Genomic DNA, 15,615 nt, shown 5'->3' with positions numbered 1-15,615 from the left:
GCATTTGTAAAATGTCACTACTAGTTATATGCAGATCTCACACACAGATGACTGAATTCTGTTCAAATGCCCAAAAGTTTCAGAAGGCTTTGATTCTCCTGCCTATACACATTTTTAAAAGGTTCACGTTAATCACATATCACCCAAAACTTGGCAAACAGAAGAAATAGATTGAACTTAAAACATAAGAATTGATTTTTGGATTGGCCTTGAATAGGTGACTAATCCACGTAGCTACCTGGTAAAAAAATAAATTTCTTTAATAACAGACAGAAATAGAGCTAAGATGCAGGAGAAGAAAAAAGAGCCATGAAGTAAGTAACATTATTGTATTTGAAACTACTTTAACTTATGCTATTGGCTCACTATATCCTACAAAGCATTTACTATACAAAAGTATTACACTTGGGGGGCCAAAGATTTCCTCTGTGTCATTGGAAGACCTCATTACCTTGGACTTATCTTGATTTAGAATTGGTGATTACTCTAATGGGGCTGGTACTAGCTCCAGAAATCCTTTTGTTCATTGTAGAGATAGTCAAGTGGAGGTCAAATTCTTACATCTAAGCAGATAAAAAAGGAGGAGATTATTGGAAGGCAAGAAGTGAAATGTCTGATATTGGTTGTGTTGATGTGGAATTATGTGGAATTTCCCCTTGTTTTCTCTAGTTTTATATAATGTATTTGTGTTATTTTATAATGAAAATATACTTTTATAAAACAAAATACCCAGAACTTTTTGGGCACTTTGAGTATCTGAGAACTGTCCAGTTATCTGCAAACAATTGAAATAATTCATTGAAAATTATTGAGATCTCTCATTGCAGTCTTTCTTACTCCACCTCTTAAGGTCAAAAATGTTATCATTATTTTCATCAAAACAAATGATAAACACACTTACTTTCTCCCCAGTGGATATTAGTTTCAGAAGAACTCTGTAAACCCACATAAAACATGTTTTGAAAGGGTGCTACCATTTTAGCCATAACTGAACATGTTTCAAGGATGTAAATATAAGTATTATCTTGGACCTCTTAAGTGTAAGTTCTCTTAAGTCACAATAGAGATTTGGGATCATTTAAAACATGTACTTCAATACGGAACTGGGTGTTATTGAAGTACTGGAGAGCTTAGGACAGTGCAGTACACCTAGTCTGTCCTTGTGGTTTTGTGACTTTATAAAATCATATTTTCAATCTTTACTTTCTTATTTCTACAGTCTTCTGGGATATTTTTTAAAATAGTGAAATATTGTGGCACCTGGATGGCTCAGTGGGGTAAGGCCTCTGTCTTCAGCTTGGGTTGTGATCCCAGGGTCCTGGGATTGAGCCCTGCGTCGGGCTCTCTGTTTGGCAGGGAGCCTGCTTCCCCTCTCTCTCTGCCTGCCTCTCTGCCTACTTGTGATCTCTGTCTGTCCAATAAATAAATAAAATCTTTTAAAAAATAGTGAAAATTACTAGACACACATATATATTTTTGAGTTTCCTCAAATGTTATTTGGTATGAAGACACTTCTAACTGAATAGCTAACTGGCTAACTTACTAACTAGATTTATTAATTTATGATGGGAATTTTGTTCTTAAGAATGTTGTAATTTTTTGTATAGTGAAGCCTGTCAATCTTTTATCAGTAAGTGTTTGGCATCATGATTAGATGGGTCTCCTTGACTTCAGAACTCTAAGACTACTGACTAATTTTCTTTTAATATTTTGTTTTGTAATTAGATTTTTATCCATTTCAAATTTATCTTTAGTATTTTGTAATGCAGGAGCTCAAGTTTGTTTTTTAAATAGTATCCAGTTATCTCCTCCTCATTGATTGGTACAGACTTTTTAAACTTATATATTTTTAAGATTTTATTTATTTATTTGGCAGAGAGAGACACAGTGAGAGAGAAACACAAGCAGGGGAAGTGGGGGAGAGAGAAGCAGGCTCCCCGCCGAGCAGGGAGCCCAATATGGGGCTCGATCCCAAGACCCTGGGATCATGACCTGAACCAAAGGCAGATGCTTAATGACTGAGCCACCCAGGCACCCCCCCAACTTTTCTAAACTTATTCATACCACTTGTATTTTACACATTTCCACATTTTCATTATTACCTCGATTGGTGTGTTTGTTAATACTATATTGGTGGATCCTATCTGAGTTGTGTTTTGACCTAGCACAATCACTACAATAAACAAGTGAATGAAATGGCCGTCTTGAAAACCCAGGCTAAAGAAAATGCAAGCCTATACTGACTAGAGCAATTACTCCCAAATAGCTTTAGATGGTTTCTTCATTTCTTGCTTTTCTTTGATTTTAGGTAGAAACTTGTTCTTTTAAAACTAGTATTTGGGAAAGATGTGTTTCTGAAATATGCCCAGACTGACAAGCATAAACTTTGGGTCACAATGATACTTCCCTTGGCTATGTTTTGAGTGAAGGATGGGCTTGTCACAGAGTCACAGTGGTGGCTCTATATACCTATCATTTTAAAGTGCTAGTTCTGCAAATTTAGAAGTTGAAAAACTATCAAGCTACGTGTGGAAGCTATAAGAGGACCAAAGTTTATGGTGTCAGTTTTAGCTTATGTAAATATTTCTGAGATTTATTTCAAGAAAAGTGTAAATAGAAGTAACAACATAGAACCCTTTGGATATGCCTTTACTTCCAAGAGGCAGAATATATACCTGGGCATCTAGATAGCTTGAATTAGTAAGTGGCAATGATTGTTTGATTATTTTGTACTTTAGATATTATGAAGCAAAGTTACTTATTTCTCGACTGGTTTTCTGATTCTTAGAATGAGATGGGTTGATTCTTTTGAGCAAAGTTTCTTCTTATAATCCTGTGCTGGCTTCAAATTCTCTAGTGAGTTTGGAATGTGATTAAATCTCATGTATAGATCTCGGCTCTCCCTGCTCTATCCCAGGACTGCTTCTTTTCTGTGGGGCTGCTGAAAGGAATCTCTTACGTAGACATTATCCTCAGTGCCACTGAGGAAAAGGGATTTGCATCTGATACCTGGTTTCCATTAGATGACTAAAGGCAACTAGCTACACAAGAATATACAAATAGACCAATAGAACAATATGGGGTCCAGACGTAGATACATAATGATACCCCTCACTGTCACCAAAGGCAGCCAGAAGTAAGGTTGAATAATTCTTCAAAGAGCTTATAATTCTCCAGAGCTATTCCAGAAAAGAAAAAAAATAGAAAGCCTCCCAGGTCATTCCAAGAGAGCATTATCTTCTTAATCACCAACTGGTGAAAGGATAGCTTATAGTTATTAAAAGAAAATACACAAAAGGAAAACATTCTTGTAGGCTAGCTTCATATGTGAGAAATTTTAAATAAAACACCCAACTTGTGAAATGTAACTGTACATTAAAAATTATCATATCTTGAATATTTAGTGTGTATCCCAGGAGTGTAAGAAATGGTCAGCCTTAAGCAACTTGTTAATAAAATAAAGAGATTCATAGTGAAAAAGCTATTGTGAACATAAGTGCTAAAAAATTTTAACATTGAACAATGTTTCCATTAAGAATCTCCTAGCAAATGAATAGAAGCAAACTTAATGAAGTTGATAGGTATGTTTTCCAGAAACAAGTGTATACATTTATATACATCTAACACTTTTTTAAATTTTTTATTTTTTAAGTAGGTTCCACACCCAGTATGAAGCCCAATATGGAGCTTGAACTCATGACCCTGAGATCAAGACCTGAGTTGGGATCAAGAGTCAGAAGCTTAACTGACTAAGCCACCCAGGCACCTGTATTTTTAATTTTTTTAAATATATTTCTATACATCTACAGCTTTATATTTTCCCTTAAATATTGCTGCAATTCTTTTTTAAAAAGATTTTATTTTTATGTAATCTCTGCACCCAATATGGAGCTCGAATTCACAACCCCAAGATCAAGACTCGCATACTTCACTGACTGAGCCAACTGGGTGCCCCAAATATTGCTATAATTCTATTTTTTTTAAAAGATTTGAGCCAGCATGAGCAGGGTTTGTGGGGGGGAGTGGCAGAGGCAGAGAGAGAGGGAGAAACAGGCTCCCTCTGAGCAGGGAGCTCAACACAGGGCTCCATCCCAGGTCCCTGAGATCATGACCGGAGCTGAAGGCAGATGTTTAACTGACTGAGCCCCCCAGATGTCCCTATAATTTTATCTTAACAATTTGATTTATCAGTTTTTCATTTTCATTCAGTTAAATTTTTTTTTTCTGATTTCCAATGTGATTTCTTTTTTGATTTGTTGGTTGTATAAAAGTGTATAGCTTCTAAACAGATGGAGATTTTCTAATCTTTTGGATACTGATTTCTAAGTTTGGACTACTGTGAAGAGAATATAATGTGCATAATTTCATTTTTAAAAAATTTTATTTATTTATTTAACATACAGAGATCACAAGTAGGCAGAGAGGCAGGCAGAAAGAGAGGAAGGGAAGCAGGCTCCCTGCTGAGCAGAAAGCCCACGCAGGGCTTGATCCCAGGACCCTGGGATCACGACCCAAGCCTAAGGCAGAGGCTTTAACCCACTGAACCACCCAGGTGCCTCCCATAATTTCATTTTTTAATATTGTTGAGACTTGATTTATGGACCAGTGGGTGGTTAATTTTGGGAAATGGTACACTTGTGCTTGGGGAAAAAAGTGCATTTTGTAGTGGTTAAGTGCAGTGTTTTATTTAGTTGATTGGGTAAATTTTGTTAGTTATGTTGTTCATATATTTGGCCTCTGGTCTGATTTCTTTTGTCTGCTTATAGCTAAAGTTACTGATAAACTTATTTTAAAATCTCCCATTGAGATTATGAATTTACACATTTCACATTTTATGGAATTCTGATTTGATATCACATTTACACATTTACATTAAGTGCAAATAAGTTTAGAGTTATTACATCCAGTCAAGTTTTTCACTTTACCTGTAGTCGTAAATTTTTTCTTTAAAGACTCTACTTATACTAATAAATGAACTATACCAGTTTTCTTTTGACTAATGGTTGCAGGGTATATAGAGTTTTCCTTTCAAAGTTTCTTTGGTTTTGGATTTTATTTATTCATTTATTTTTATTTATTTATTTATTTAATAGTTTTAGATTTAAATCTTTCTCCTGTAATAAGAAATTTTTTCTTTTTTTTTTCTAAATGATAATTTCTTTCTTTTGTTTGGAGCATTTAGTTTATTTACATATAATCGCCATTATCAATATTAACAATGATTTGATGAGTTTGTATCTGTCATGTTATTATTATTTGTTTTCCATCTTTTTTTTCTACATTTTCCTCTTTTCATACTATGCTTTATTTTTATTCCAGTTGTCCTTTATAATTAGTATCCTTTTTTCAATAATTTCCTTATAGCCTGCATACTTTATTAGAGTTTAATATAAATTTATACTTCTACATTTTCCCAGAAAATATAAGGACTTGAGACAATTCTGTTCTACTCTTCTGTTTCTGTCCATTTGGTTTATATATTTTAATCACGTCTGTTATTATTATTTGTTATTATTATGGCCTTTTACAGATCGTATTTTTAGATTTATCCTTTTAATGATCCTGTGTCTGATAATGCTATAGTCTAGATCCCCTTTGGGTGATTTTCTGTTTTCTGTTGTTCCTCTCATTTTATGATCTTATTGACCTCTAATTTCACAGCTTTGATTATTTACACTGTGTGCTGGATATGGTCCTTAAAAATTGTAGAGACCATGGGTTCCTGTATCTTTCATGAAAGAAGTTTGAGTTTGTGTTTGGCTGGAGGGAAGGAGGACAATCAATGCTTCTTTTAAATAGGGATCGCCTTATTTCAAGTAGGGATTGAAAATTATTTGGGAGATTTGGTCCCTTGGCTCTCTAGTCTATTTCCATTCACGCTCAAACCTAGAATGAAGATCTTTTGGTCCCCAACTCAAAGGATGAGGTTTTATTAGGCACCTGACCTTCCTTGGTGGGCCCTGGACTGTGTAGACTTCATTCTCTCTGCTGAGCTTCTCAGCCTCTCAGGTTCCTTTTCTCAAGTAGACAGAAACTTCCCAGAGTAAAAATGGTTGCCAAGTGCCTAGTATTTCTTTATTCTTCTAGATCTTGGCCCTGCAATTTCTAACTGCCTGTTCAGCTCGGCAGTATCGTTTAGCAGATTTAAAATCTACATCGTCGGGGCGTCTGGATGGCTCAGTGGGTTAAGGCCTCTGCTTTCAGCTTAGGTCATGTTCCCGGGGTCCTGGGATTGAGCCCCGCATCGGGCTCTCTGCTCCGCAGGGAGCCTGCTTCCTCCCCTTTCTCTCTCTGCCTGCCTCTCTGCCTACTTGTGATCTCTCTCTATCTCTGTCAAATAAATAAAATCTTAAAAACAAAACAAAACAAAAAAAATGTTAAAATCTACATCGTCCACATGGTTCTCAACATGAGCATCACTTTGCCTTACCTAGTTGAGTTTTAGAGGAAGTGATCACTTTATTTCTTTAAAATCTCTCCATTCTCTTATTTTTAAAAAATTAAAATCTGTAACTTTCCAATAATAAGAAAAAATTTGAGAAAGCTCCTAGCTTGGTCTTCTTTCCCGTCCCATAGTGCTAATAATTGTTTTTTAATTTGGGGTTTTTAATGCCTATATTTCCTACTTTTTCTTTCCCTTGTTCTTAGCTACTTTGAAAAGATCACAACAAACATCTACTAGATGTTTAGTCACTTCTGCTTCTTACATCTCATACAGCATTTGTATTTATGTTTCCTCTTTCTTAAGGACTTAATTCAAGACTGTCTTACAAGTATTTATGTGGTAAAATTTTGAAGGTGTCTATGGCTGGGAATATTTTTTTAATCATTACCCTATATTTGAATCATAGTCTGGCCAGATACAAAATTCTTGGTTCAGATTCCTTATTCTCAGTATTTCAAAATATACCCCATTGTCTTCTTGCATCCACTGTTCTGATTTCTTTGTATATACTATGCTTTGTCATTTTGAAATTATTAAGGTAATTCTAAGTTTTGTCATTAATAGTCTTAAATTTCCTCTCTTTTACATGGGAGTTTTTTTTTTTTTTTTAAATATTCATGCTCTGGCATTTTATGGAACCATTAAATCTGTTTTTCATCTTTTTTTTTAATCATGAGGGATTTATTATTTTTTCAAATATTTCCTTCTCTCCACTTTTATATTCTTTCTTTCTGAATGTCCTATCTTCTGGATGATAGCACTTTTGTTAATCTTTTTTCCCTTAGTATTGTTTACACATTATCTGTTTCTTTTTCCTTTACTTTTTTTTCTTGTAGGAGAATCTACAATTTTGTCTTTAAATTGCTCCTTATAGGGACACCTGGGTGGCACAGTGGGTTAAACCTCTGTCTTCCGCTCAGGTCATGATCTCAGGGTCCTGGGATCAAGCCCTGCATCAGGCTCTCTGCTCAGCAGGGAGCCTGCCCCCCCCACCCCGCCCCCTGCCTGCCTCTCTGCCTACTTGTGATCTCTCTCTCTCTGTCAAATGAGTAAGTAAATTAATTAATTAATTAAAAAGAAAAATAAATTGCTCATTTTAAATTCTGGTGCACCTGTTCTAGTTTTAGACTTTGTCAAGAAAAGTCAAAAAACAAAACTGTCTAATCCAGTTTATGGTTTTTATTTCAAAACAGTTGTTCCCTCAAATGTCTTAGTTTTTAAGATCTTTAACCCCCTTTCCTCCTGGGCTCATTGTCCACTCTGCAGGCAGTGTAGGCGTAGGAAGCTGGGGGCTTCTTTTCAACTAGATGAGCAGAGTCAGGGAGGTGTTGAATGTGCCCCAGGGGAGAATCTGGCCTTTGAACGTGACTTTCAATCAGCCCTTACCCCACAGAACCACTCAGGTTAGGGCTCGCTCCATCCTTAGCTGTATGAGGCAGAAGCACCATTAGAGAAGCAGACTTGTTAAGGGGCACCTCTCAGCCCTGGGGATCTGAAGAAGACACAGTGGGGAAGGAACTGCCCTAGTCCGGTCTTTCCCTTTATTCTCTGAACTCCTCCATAACATAGGACTCATTCTTCCTGGTTTTTCTCCTCCTCACATTTGCAATAGTACTAGAGGTCCGAATTGTTACTGTAGAAACAAGTTCTCCTTATCCCAAGGCAATGGTGGAAGAAAAGCAAGAACGAATGCTAACAAGTCTGCTTTATCTTCCCATAGCTGTGTTGGGTTGCCTTTACTCCAGACCCAGACCCAGCCACCACTTCAGATAAACCAATTAATACAGCTACCCCACCCTCCCACCCACCTCTGCTCTCCACAAGGCTTTTCAAAATTTCCTCCCTAAATTGAATCCCCTCTATATTTCTCTGCAGTTTGCCTCAAGAACAAGAGCCAAGAACCTTGCCAGTTCGACTTCTTGGTAGGATGCTTTTGTCTCATGTTATCTCATTTCCAGTCAGTATTCCTTTTTCTTCAACTTTTCCTTTTTCACTCCTTTCACCCTTTTCTTTCTCCTTAGTTTCTTCGAACATATTCACCATGCCTTTTGTGTTCCCTCATGAAGGCTCCCTGTGTCAGTTTCCAGTACGTGATCCTCTCTTAATCAATTCTGTCCATGCCGAGTCCCTCCTGTTCCTCTGCATAGTTCTATTTCTCATGCCTTATTCTTCCCTTTCCTTTCCTTCTGTTCCAAGGTTCGCCAGCTCCCACTGCATTCTTCACTCTTTTTTTCTTGACTCTCATTCAGTGGTTATTGACCCCAAATTTCTAAGACACCTTACTCTTACAAGATTAATCAATGTCCCCCCCCCCAAAAAAAATTAACTTGGCTGAGTCCCTTAGAGGTAAAATCTAAATTTAGTTTGACATCTCTGGTGCTTTAATATGTATTAAAATGTTTAATGTTTACTAGATGACTAACACAGATTCATTGAAAACACACCAAAAAGTGAATTAATGCCAAGAAAGACTGTCTAGTAGGGAAGAAATAAGAGATGGCTTTTTTTTTTTTAAAGATTTTATTTATTTATTTGACAGAGAGAGTTCACAAGTAGACGGAGAGGCAGGCAGTGAGAGAGGGAAGCAGGCTCCCCGCTGAGCAGAGAGCCCCATGCGGGACTCGATCCCAGGACCCTGAGATCATGACCTGAGCCGAAGGCAGCGGCTTAACCCACTGAGCCACCCAGGCGCCCCAAGAGATGGCTTTTTGAATAAACATCACATAAGTAATCATTTTCATTAAGTTTTATCTGGTTTCTAAGCCTCTCCTCCACCCCACCTGACATCCCGGTCTATAATACCCACTACTGATTCATTCATTCAAGTATCCATAAATGGAGGAAGTGATTTGCACTTTCAGACTTTCTGGATATCTCAAACTCATATTCATCTTCTTCTATGTGATTTTTTTTTGTCGTGGCTGTGGATTCTAAGAGAGACACACAAAAATGTGTTTCATGATAGACACAATAAAGTAGAAGACCTTTGGATTGGTTAAGAAACCCCTCTTGTCAGAGATATCACAACACATCCATCCCCAGGGAGGACTGGTTCTTTTGCCTCCTAACTCTGATATGCATTGACTGTCAGATTTTTTTTGTGTATGTGCCTATGCTAGTTAATATATGATGTTCGGCACACTGCCAGCTTGTTCTGTACTCTGTGGAACAGTTGATCTTGAAAGATGTCATTTTTTCCCTCATTTTCTGACTCGTTTTGTTACATCGGTGTTGATTTATTTTGTACTTTTGACAATCCGAGTTTTTTAAAGAACTGATCACATCTCAGAAACTTTAGATTAATGAATTAGATGCTATAAGCAGAGGGAAAAAATAATGTCTGAATCTCTGTCTCTTCTTTTCTTTGCCTCCCTCATCTTTACTTTTCTTCTCCTTTCCTTTCTCCCAAAGCATAAATAGCTGTATCCCCATTTCTCCACCTTAAATACAAATGTATTTAAAGAGATGCACAATTAAAAGAGCTAATTAGACTCTCTTAGTACCACTGTGGCTTGTGCTCTATTTCTAAAGCCAGACTCTCGTGCTCACCTGAACCTACTTAGGACGGATTAGGACCAGAGAGACGGGGTCACGAGCCCTCTGACCTCCTCCCATTTACTTGTGGTTTTAGGCCTGTTGTAATTTGAATGTGCATTCAGTTGCGTCCTCTGTGTAACTTCGTCTTCCCATCAAGGGAGAAACATTAATTAAACTTAAGAAACACTTCGGTGGGACGCCTGAGTGGCTCTGGCTCAATGGGTTAAGCATCTGACTTCACTTCAGCTCAGGTCGTGATCTCAGGGTCCTGGGATCGAGCCCAAGTCTGTCCACGCTCTGCGGAGAGTCTCCCTGGCCCTCTGGCCACTCATGCTCACTCTCTTTCCCAAATAAATAAATAAAATCTTGGAACAAACAAACAAAAACATTTTGGTGGGTTAGTGACTGACCAAATATCTGTGTTTAAAGAACTAGCCAGAAGTGAGGTATAAAATCAGTATCTGGTGCACTGATTATGAATTGGACAAACCTGCACTTTCTTTTCTTTTTTTTCAGTGTTTGCTTCCATTTTTATGAAATCACCAGAATTTACCAGAAATCTATAGAGACAGAAACCAGGGTTAGAGGTTTTCAAGGGCTGGGGGAGGAAGGTGGGGAGTAACTGCTAATGGGGACATGCTTTTTTTGGAGTGACAAAAATGTTCTAAAATTGATCATGTGGATGGCTGCACACTCTGTGCATAGTCTCACTACCAAATTATATGCTTTAAAAACACGAATTTTCGGGGCGCCTGGGTGGCTCAGTGGGTTAAGCCGCTGCCTTCGGCTCAGGTCATGATCCCAGGTCCTGGGTTCGAGCCCCACATCGGGCTTTCTGCTCAGCAGGGAGTCTGCTTCCTCTTCTCTCTCTGCCTGCCTCTCTGCCTACTTGTGATTTCTCTCTGTCAAATAAATAAAATCTTAAAAAAAAACAAACAAACACGAATTTTCTGGTATATGAATTGTAGCTCAGTAAAGTTATTTTAAAAATCTATTATCATATTAATCTTTTTTAAAATTAGCATATAATGTATTATTTGTTTCAAGGATACAGGTCTGTGATAGTGGGAGGGATAGGGAGGCTGGGTGATGGACACTGGGGAGGGCATGTGCTGCTGAAAGCACTGTGAAATGTGTAAAACCTGCATTTCTGATTCTGGTTCCAGTGCTGGGTTGTTGGTTGGGCTTGGGTGAATTGGGATGAGTCTGAATTTCAAGTTTTTGGGTCTTTTCAAAATGCTTACTGTAGGGATAAGAGTACCTCAGAAATACTGTGAGGATTAGAGGTGCCTGGGTGGGTCAGTGGGTTAAGCCTCTGCCTTCGGCTCAGGTCATGATCCCAGGGTCCTAGGATCGAGCCCCACATTGGGCTCCCTGCTCCGCAGGGAGTCTTTTTCTCCCTCTTTCCCTCCCCCTTGCTTGTGTGCTCTCTCTCACTCTCTCTCTCTCTGTCAAACAAATAAATTTTTTTTTAAAAATAATTTTAAAAATCTGTGAAGATTATATACATACATATATGTATTTATAAGCCATATAAAGTATTTAGCCCAGTAAAGTCTCAGTACATGGCAGCTTTGATTATTCTTGTTGTTTTGATGCTTTATTGTTATCATAGAGTTGGCTTTTAATGCCCACAGAATACTAAATAAGCATAAGAACTAACTTAAATTCAGACTCAAATTTATCAAAGGAAAAAAAAATGGAGAACTGAGTTTCAGATAATGTTTCCTTCCTGCTATATAGCGATATTAATCATTTTTAGTTCTGAGTGGTCAGTGATCTTCCTGGAAAAGCAGAGTGGATAAGACCCAGCCTACCTACAGAACCAGATGAAAGGAGAAACATTATGAGCCATAAATGATTTACCTTTACATTTTGTGTTTCATGTAATTTTGAAACAATTTTATTTAAAAATATTCATGGAGAAGCAGAACCATGGAAGAGAGATTATAAGGAGATAAATTTATTTATTTATGTTTTTTACTAATTTTTGTTTGCCTCCAATTCCCCTCCCTTTTACTCACAGCTCCAAATTACAGAAAGTTCTACATTCTCAGGTGCAATTTTCACAGTCCCACTGATGGTGATTAATGGGACTCCGGCTAGGTTATGTATTTCATCATTTTACTATTTAAGGTTGAGAGATCAGTAAGCAATTTCTCTTCATTGAAAGATAGCTCAATTAAAAAATAGCCACTGATACCTTATTTGTGAGGCTATTTTTCAAAACTCCTCAAACTCACTGATTTCGGAAAAAGGCAGGTCATCTTCTTGTTTGTCATTTGTCTTTGTGTAGTTTACTAGATAAGTAAACAAGAGAAAATTCTACCGCTCAGAGGGGAAAAAAACCCAACATTTTCTGAAATGTTTTCCTTTCCATCTTTTCTTTTTTTTTTTCCAAAATACATTCTAGGGCTTCAGGTTAGACTATTTATTTTTTCTTTGCTATTAAATGCAGACTAGACTGGTAGTCAAATGATCCTATTTTGTCATTTCAAAATTGGGACTAAACTGTAGGCGTTGTTTTGTAGTCTGTTTATTCAGCCAACAATATATCATGGACATCTTTGAGAGTCTTTACATATTCTTCCAAGACCTCATTATTAATGGTCTTGATAGTAGGCTATTGCCTGTGCTATCATTCATGTAACCAATACACTTTGCACCTTCTTGATGCAATAATATTGGCGATACTGTAAATGGAGTCATTTGGAATAATTTATTCATATCTGCATTTTCTCTGCGTTTCTCAACCTGATTTATTTGCAGCTCTGAGAAATGGAACGTATTCTATTTTGCTCTGAATGCACTGAGCATAAACTTATAGTCCAGCCTGACGTTGTGTGTGTGTGTGTGTGTGTGTGTTCCGATATGTACACGTGTGGTATGGGGGTAGAGGTTGGGAGTAACTTTGACTGTAATCAGAGCAGATAAAGACATGAGCAAGAATATATGACTGCTAATCCTTTGCAAGTCTGATTGCCTCACAGTTTCAGGTTGGGAAATATCAAAACTGTGTGGACATGGCTTTTTGTCATGAAGACATTTTAGAAAGCAAAGAAAAAAAAATACAGGAACTCTGAGTTAGAGAGTAAGTTCTTATAAAGTTTTTATTATATGGAAAAGGAAATTATATTCAGCCCCCAAATCATTTTGCTCTACTAAAAAAGTGGGAACTGTGCCCGCTCTCTTCTATTTTAAATGCATAGATCTAGCACTTGCTTACCTTCTGGAGGCTGTTAACCAGAAGCATAATCTCTATATAAACACAATGAATGCTATAGATTCCACAGTTCTTTTCTTTGGCATTTTCATCACATTTTCTCTTTGGCATTGAAACATTATCACAAATGAAAAGGAAAAAAAATGTGCAGGTTTTTCCTTTTCTTTTTCTTCTTTTTAGCTTGGCTTCCAGAAACTCAGGGAGAAAAAAGTTAGTTTGTTCTCAGGTACAATGGCATCTGAGAGTTCACAACTTTTCGCTCTAATCACCCTTTTCTTTCTCTGAGTGTTCATGGCTAACGTTCCCAGCGAAGAGCCTCCGCTCGCTCGTCATTCTCTAAGCCCCGAGCAACAATCAGTGTGTACTCATGTGGCAAAGCCCTGGCCTTTCCTATCAATTCTCTTGACAAGAATGTTGTCAAGTCTCGTTTGTTCTTTTCTGAGCTGATGAACTTATTTCAGGAGGCTGGTAGTTATATTTCACATCTGTCTCTGATGAGACCTTGAGGCTCTGTATCTTCTTAGGTTTTTGAAGAGACTTAGCAGAGATTATGTGAGATAGGCTTTGATGACTGCAGGCACAGGGTACCTATTCCCCATTGTCCAAAGAGTGCAGAAAGCCCCTTTTGTGTGTGGTGAAGGGGGCCTTAGTATGCATGACAATCTCTCTTCCCTAACTTCTCTTACTGCCTTTTATTTTTTTAAGTGTGTCAGTGGATAGATGGCTCCGCTCCCACTGGATAGATGGCTACCATTTTGCTAGATGAATAATATGTCACAGGCTCTCCGGCATGTCGTGGACCAAACATGTTGAAGAGTTCTAGAAAGCTGGTGAAATTGCAGACCCCAATGGTGACGATTCAACTAGTTCAGACAATAAGTCTTTATGTAGTGATGCCCATATGTTAGAAAACATTTTAGCTAAGTAACATAATAAATTCAGTGATCCCACAACTTGGTAAAAGGAAAAAGGCAAAGGCAAAATACCAGATGATCTCAGTGTAATGTGGTGAGCTCTATGATGAAGGAATAAAATGGTGGAGGGGTACTCAATTCTCCACCAATCTGGAGATTAAAGAAAGATATCCCAAAGGATGGGATTATTCTTACTTCCATTTTTTTTTTTAAATTTTCAATTTGGGTGTCAGAATCTATTTTCTCATTTTGGTGTGGCTGTATTAAATTTAAAATTTCACAAATGCAGACCCTGGGTGGCTCCAGTCAGTTAAGCGTTTGTCTTCGGCTCAGGTCATGATTCCAGGGTCCTGGGATCAAGTCTCACATCAGGCTCCTTGCTCCCCCTCTTATGCTCTCTCCCTCTGACAAATAAATAAATAAAATATTTTAAAAAATAAAATAAAATATCATATATGAATATAGCGTATGTGACCCCAACACACCTGTAATTGGACAACAGAAGTAGCTCCTTCACAGGAAGTTTGTGTTGTTACATTATATATTTTTGTTTCAGGAATCCCCAGTTCTCTATCTTATTAGCTCAGTGACCTTGGCAACTTATGAGCCTCTCTCATACTCATTTTCCATGTGCCCATACTTGTGCCGGAGTCCATACTCATCTGTCTACTGGGAACAATATCACCTCTGTCCAGAGTTTATGGGGTATGGGTGAGTCTCCTAGCAGAGTGTTTCATACTTTGGGAAATTTGTGACACACCTTTATCTTCTGCTTGTGAAGAAAAAAAAAATTCACCCTTTGGATTTTAGGCGAGTGATACGTATACAGCTCGTTTTATGTTCTCAAGTCATGTGTATTGCTCCATCTCTGGTTGTTTTCATCATTATTTCTACGACACACCCATCTTTTACAGAAAAGATTTCAGGCTCCATTCTATGTTCTCATCTCATATTTAAGAAGTGTGATGTTGACTCTAGAGCAGAAGTTAACGATTATGTAGGAAACAAATCAGGCAATCAGCAGCCACAGTCTAACCAAGGATGATACTACATACTTGGGTCAGATTCGCTGTGTGCAGTATTTACCAATATGTTCTTGGGTAAAGGAACTAAGACATCAATCACAAATTTTGCAGAAATTATCCATTTATGAGGAGTTGTGAATGGCAGATGAGAATAAAGTTCTAGAAGAGTAACGATGTTGTGTAGGTATGGTGGTCTCTGTCAGATACAAATAGCCAGAATCCTGTTTTTGCTGCACATGCTGTCTCTTTGGAGAAATATGAATGTTCTTGCTTAAAAATGTGTGTCTTTGAGAATTATATTTAAGATTAAAGTAACACATGAAAATCGTGGGCTTATTTGCTGCTTCTTGACTTGGTCTTCATCTTTATGGTGTCTAACGAGGACTCTGTCACTAAGTGGCAAAGTGACCTGTGTCTGGTCCCCGACTGCTCTGCCACTCAGATTTTCCCACCTGGGGCTCTACCACTTAG

General features: G+C 37.6%; 1 long non-coding RNA gene across 1 annotated transcript in view; it reads left to right on the top strand.

Moving 5' to 3' along the window:
- The window catches only part of LOC125083187 (uncharacterized), a 73,434-nt gene extending 58,122 nt beyond the window's left edge, over window positions 1-15,312 (top strand). The window contains exons 4-5 of the long non-coding RNA XR_007122209.1: window positions 8,321-8,367; window positions 14,676-15,312. This is a non-coding gene — a long non-coding RNA (uncharacterized LOC125083187). The remainder of the gene's footprint in view (window positions 1-8,320; window positions 8,368-14,675) is intronic.
- Window positions 15,313-15,615: the final 303 nt, after the last annotated feature.

Source organism: Lutra lutra, chromosome 13 (genome assembly GCF_902655055.1).
Source record: "Lutra lutra chromosome 13, mLutLut1.2, whole genome shotgun sequence".
NCBI lineage: Eukaryota > Metazoa > Chordata > Mammalia > Carnivora > Mustelidae > Lutra > Lutra lutra.
Note: the sequence above shows the minus strand (reverse complement) of the source record. Positions and strands in the feature narration are given on the sequence as shown.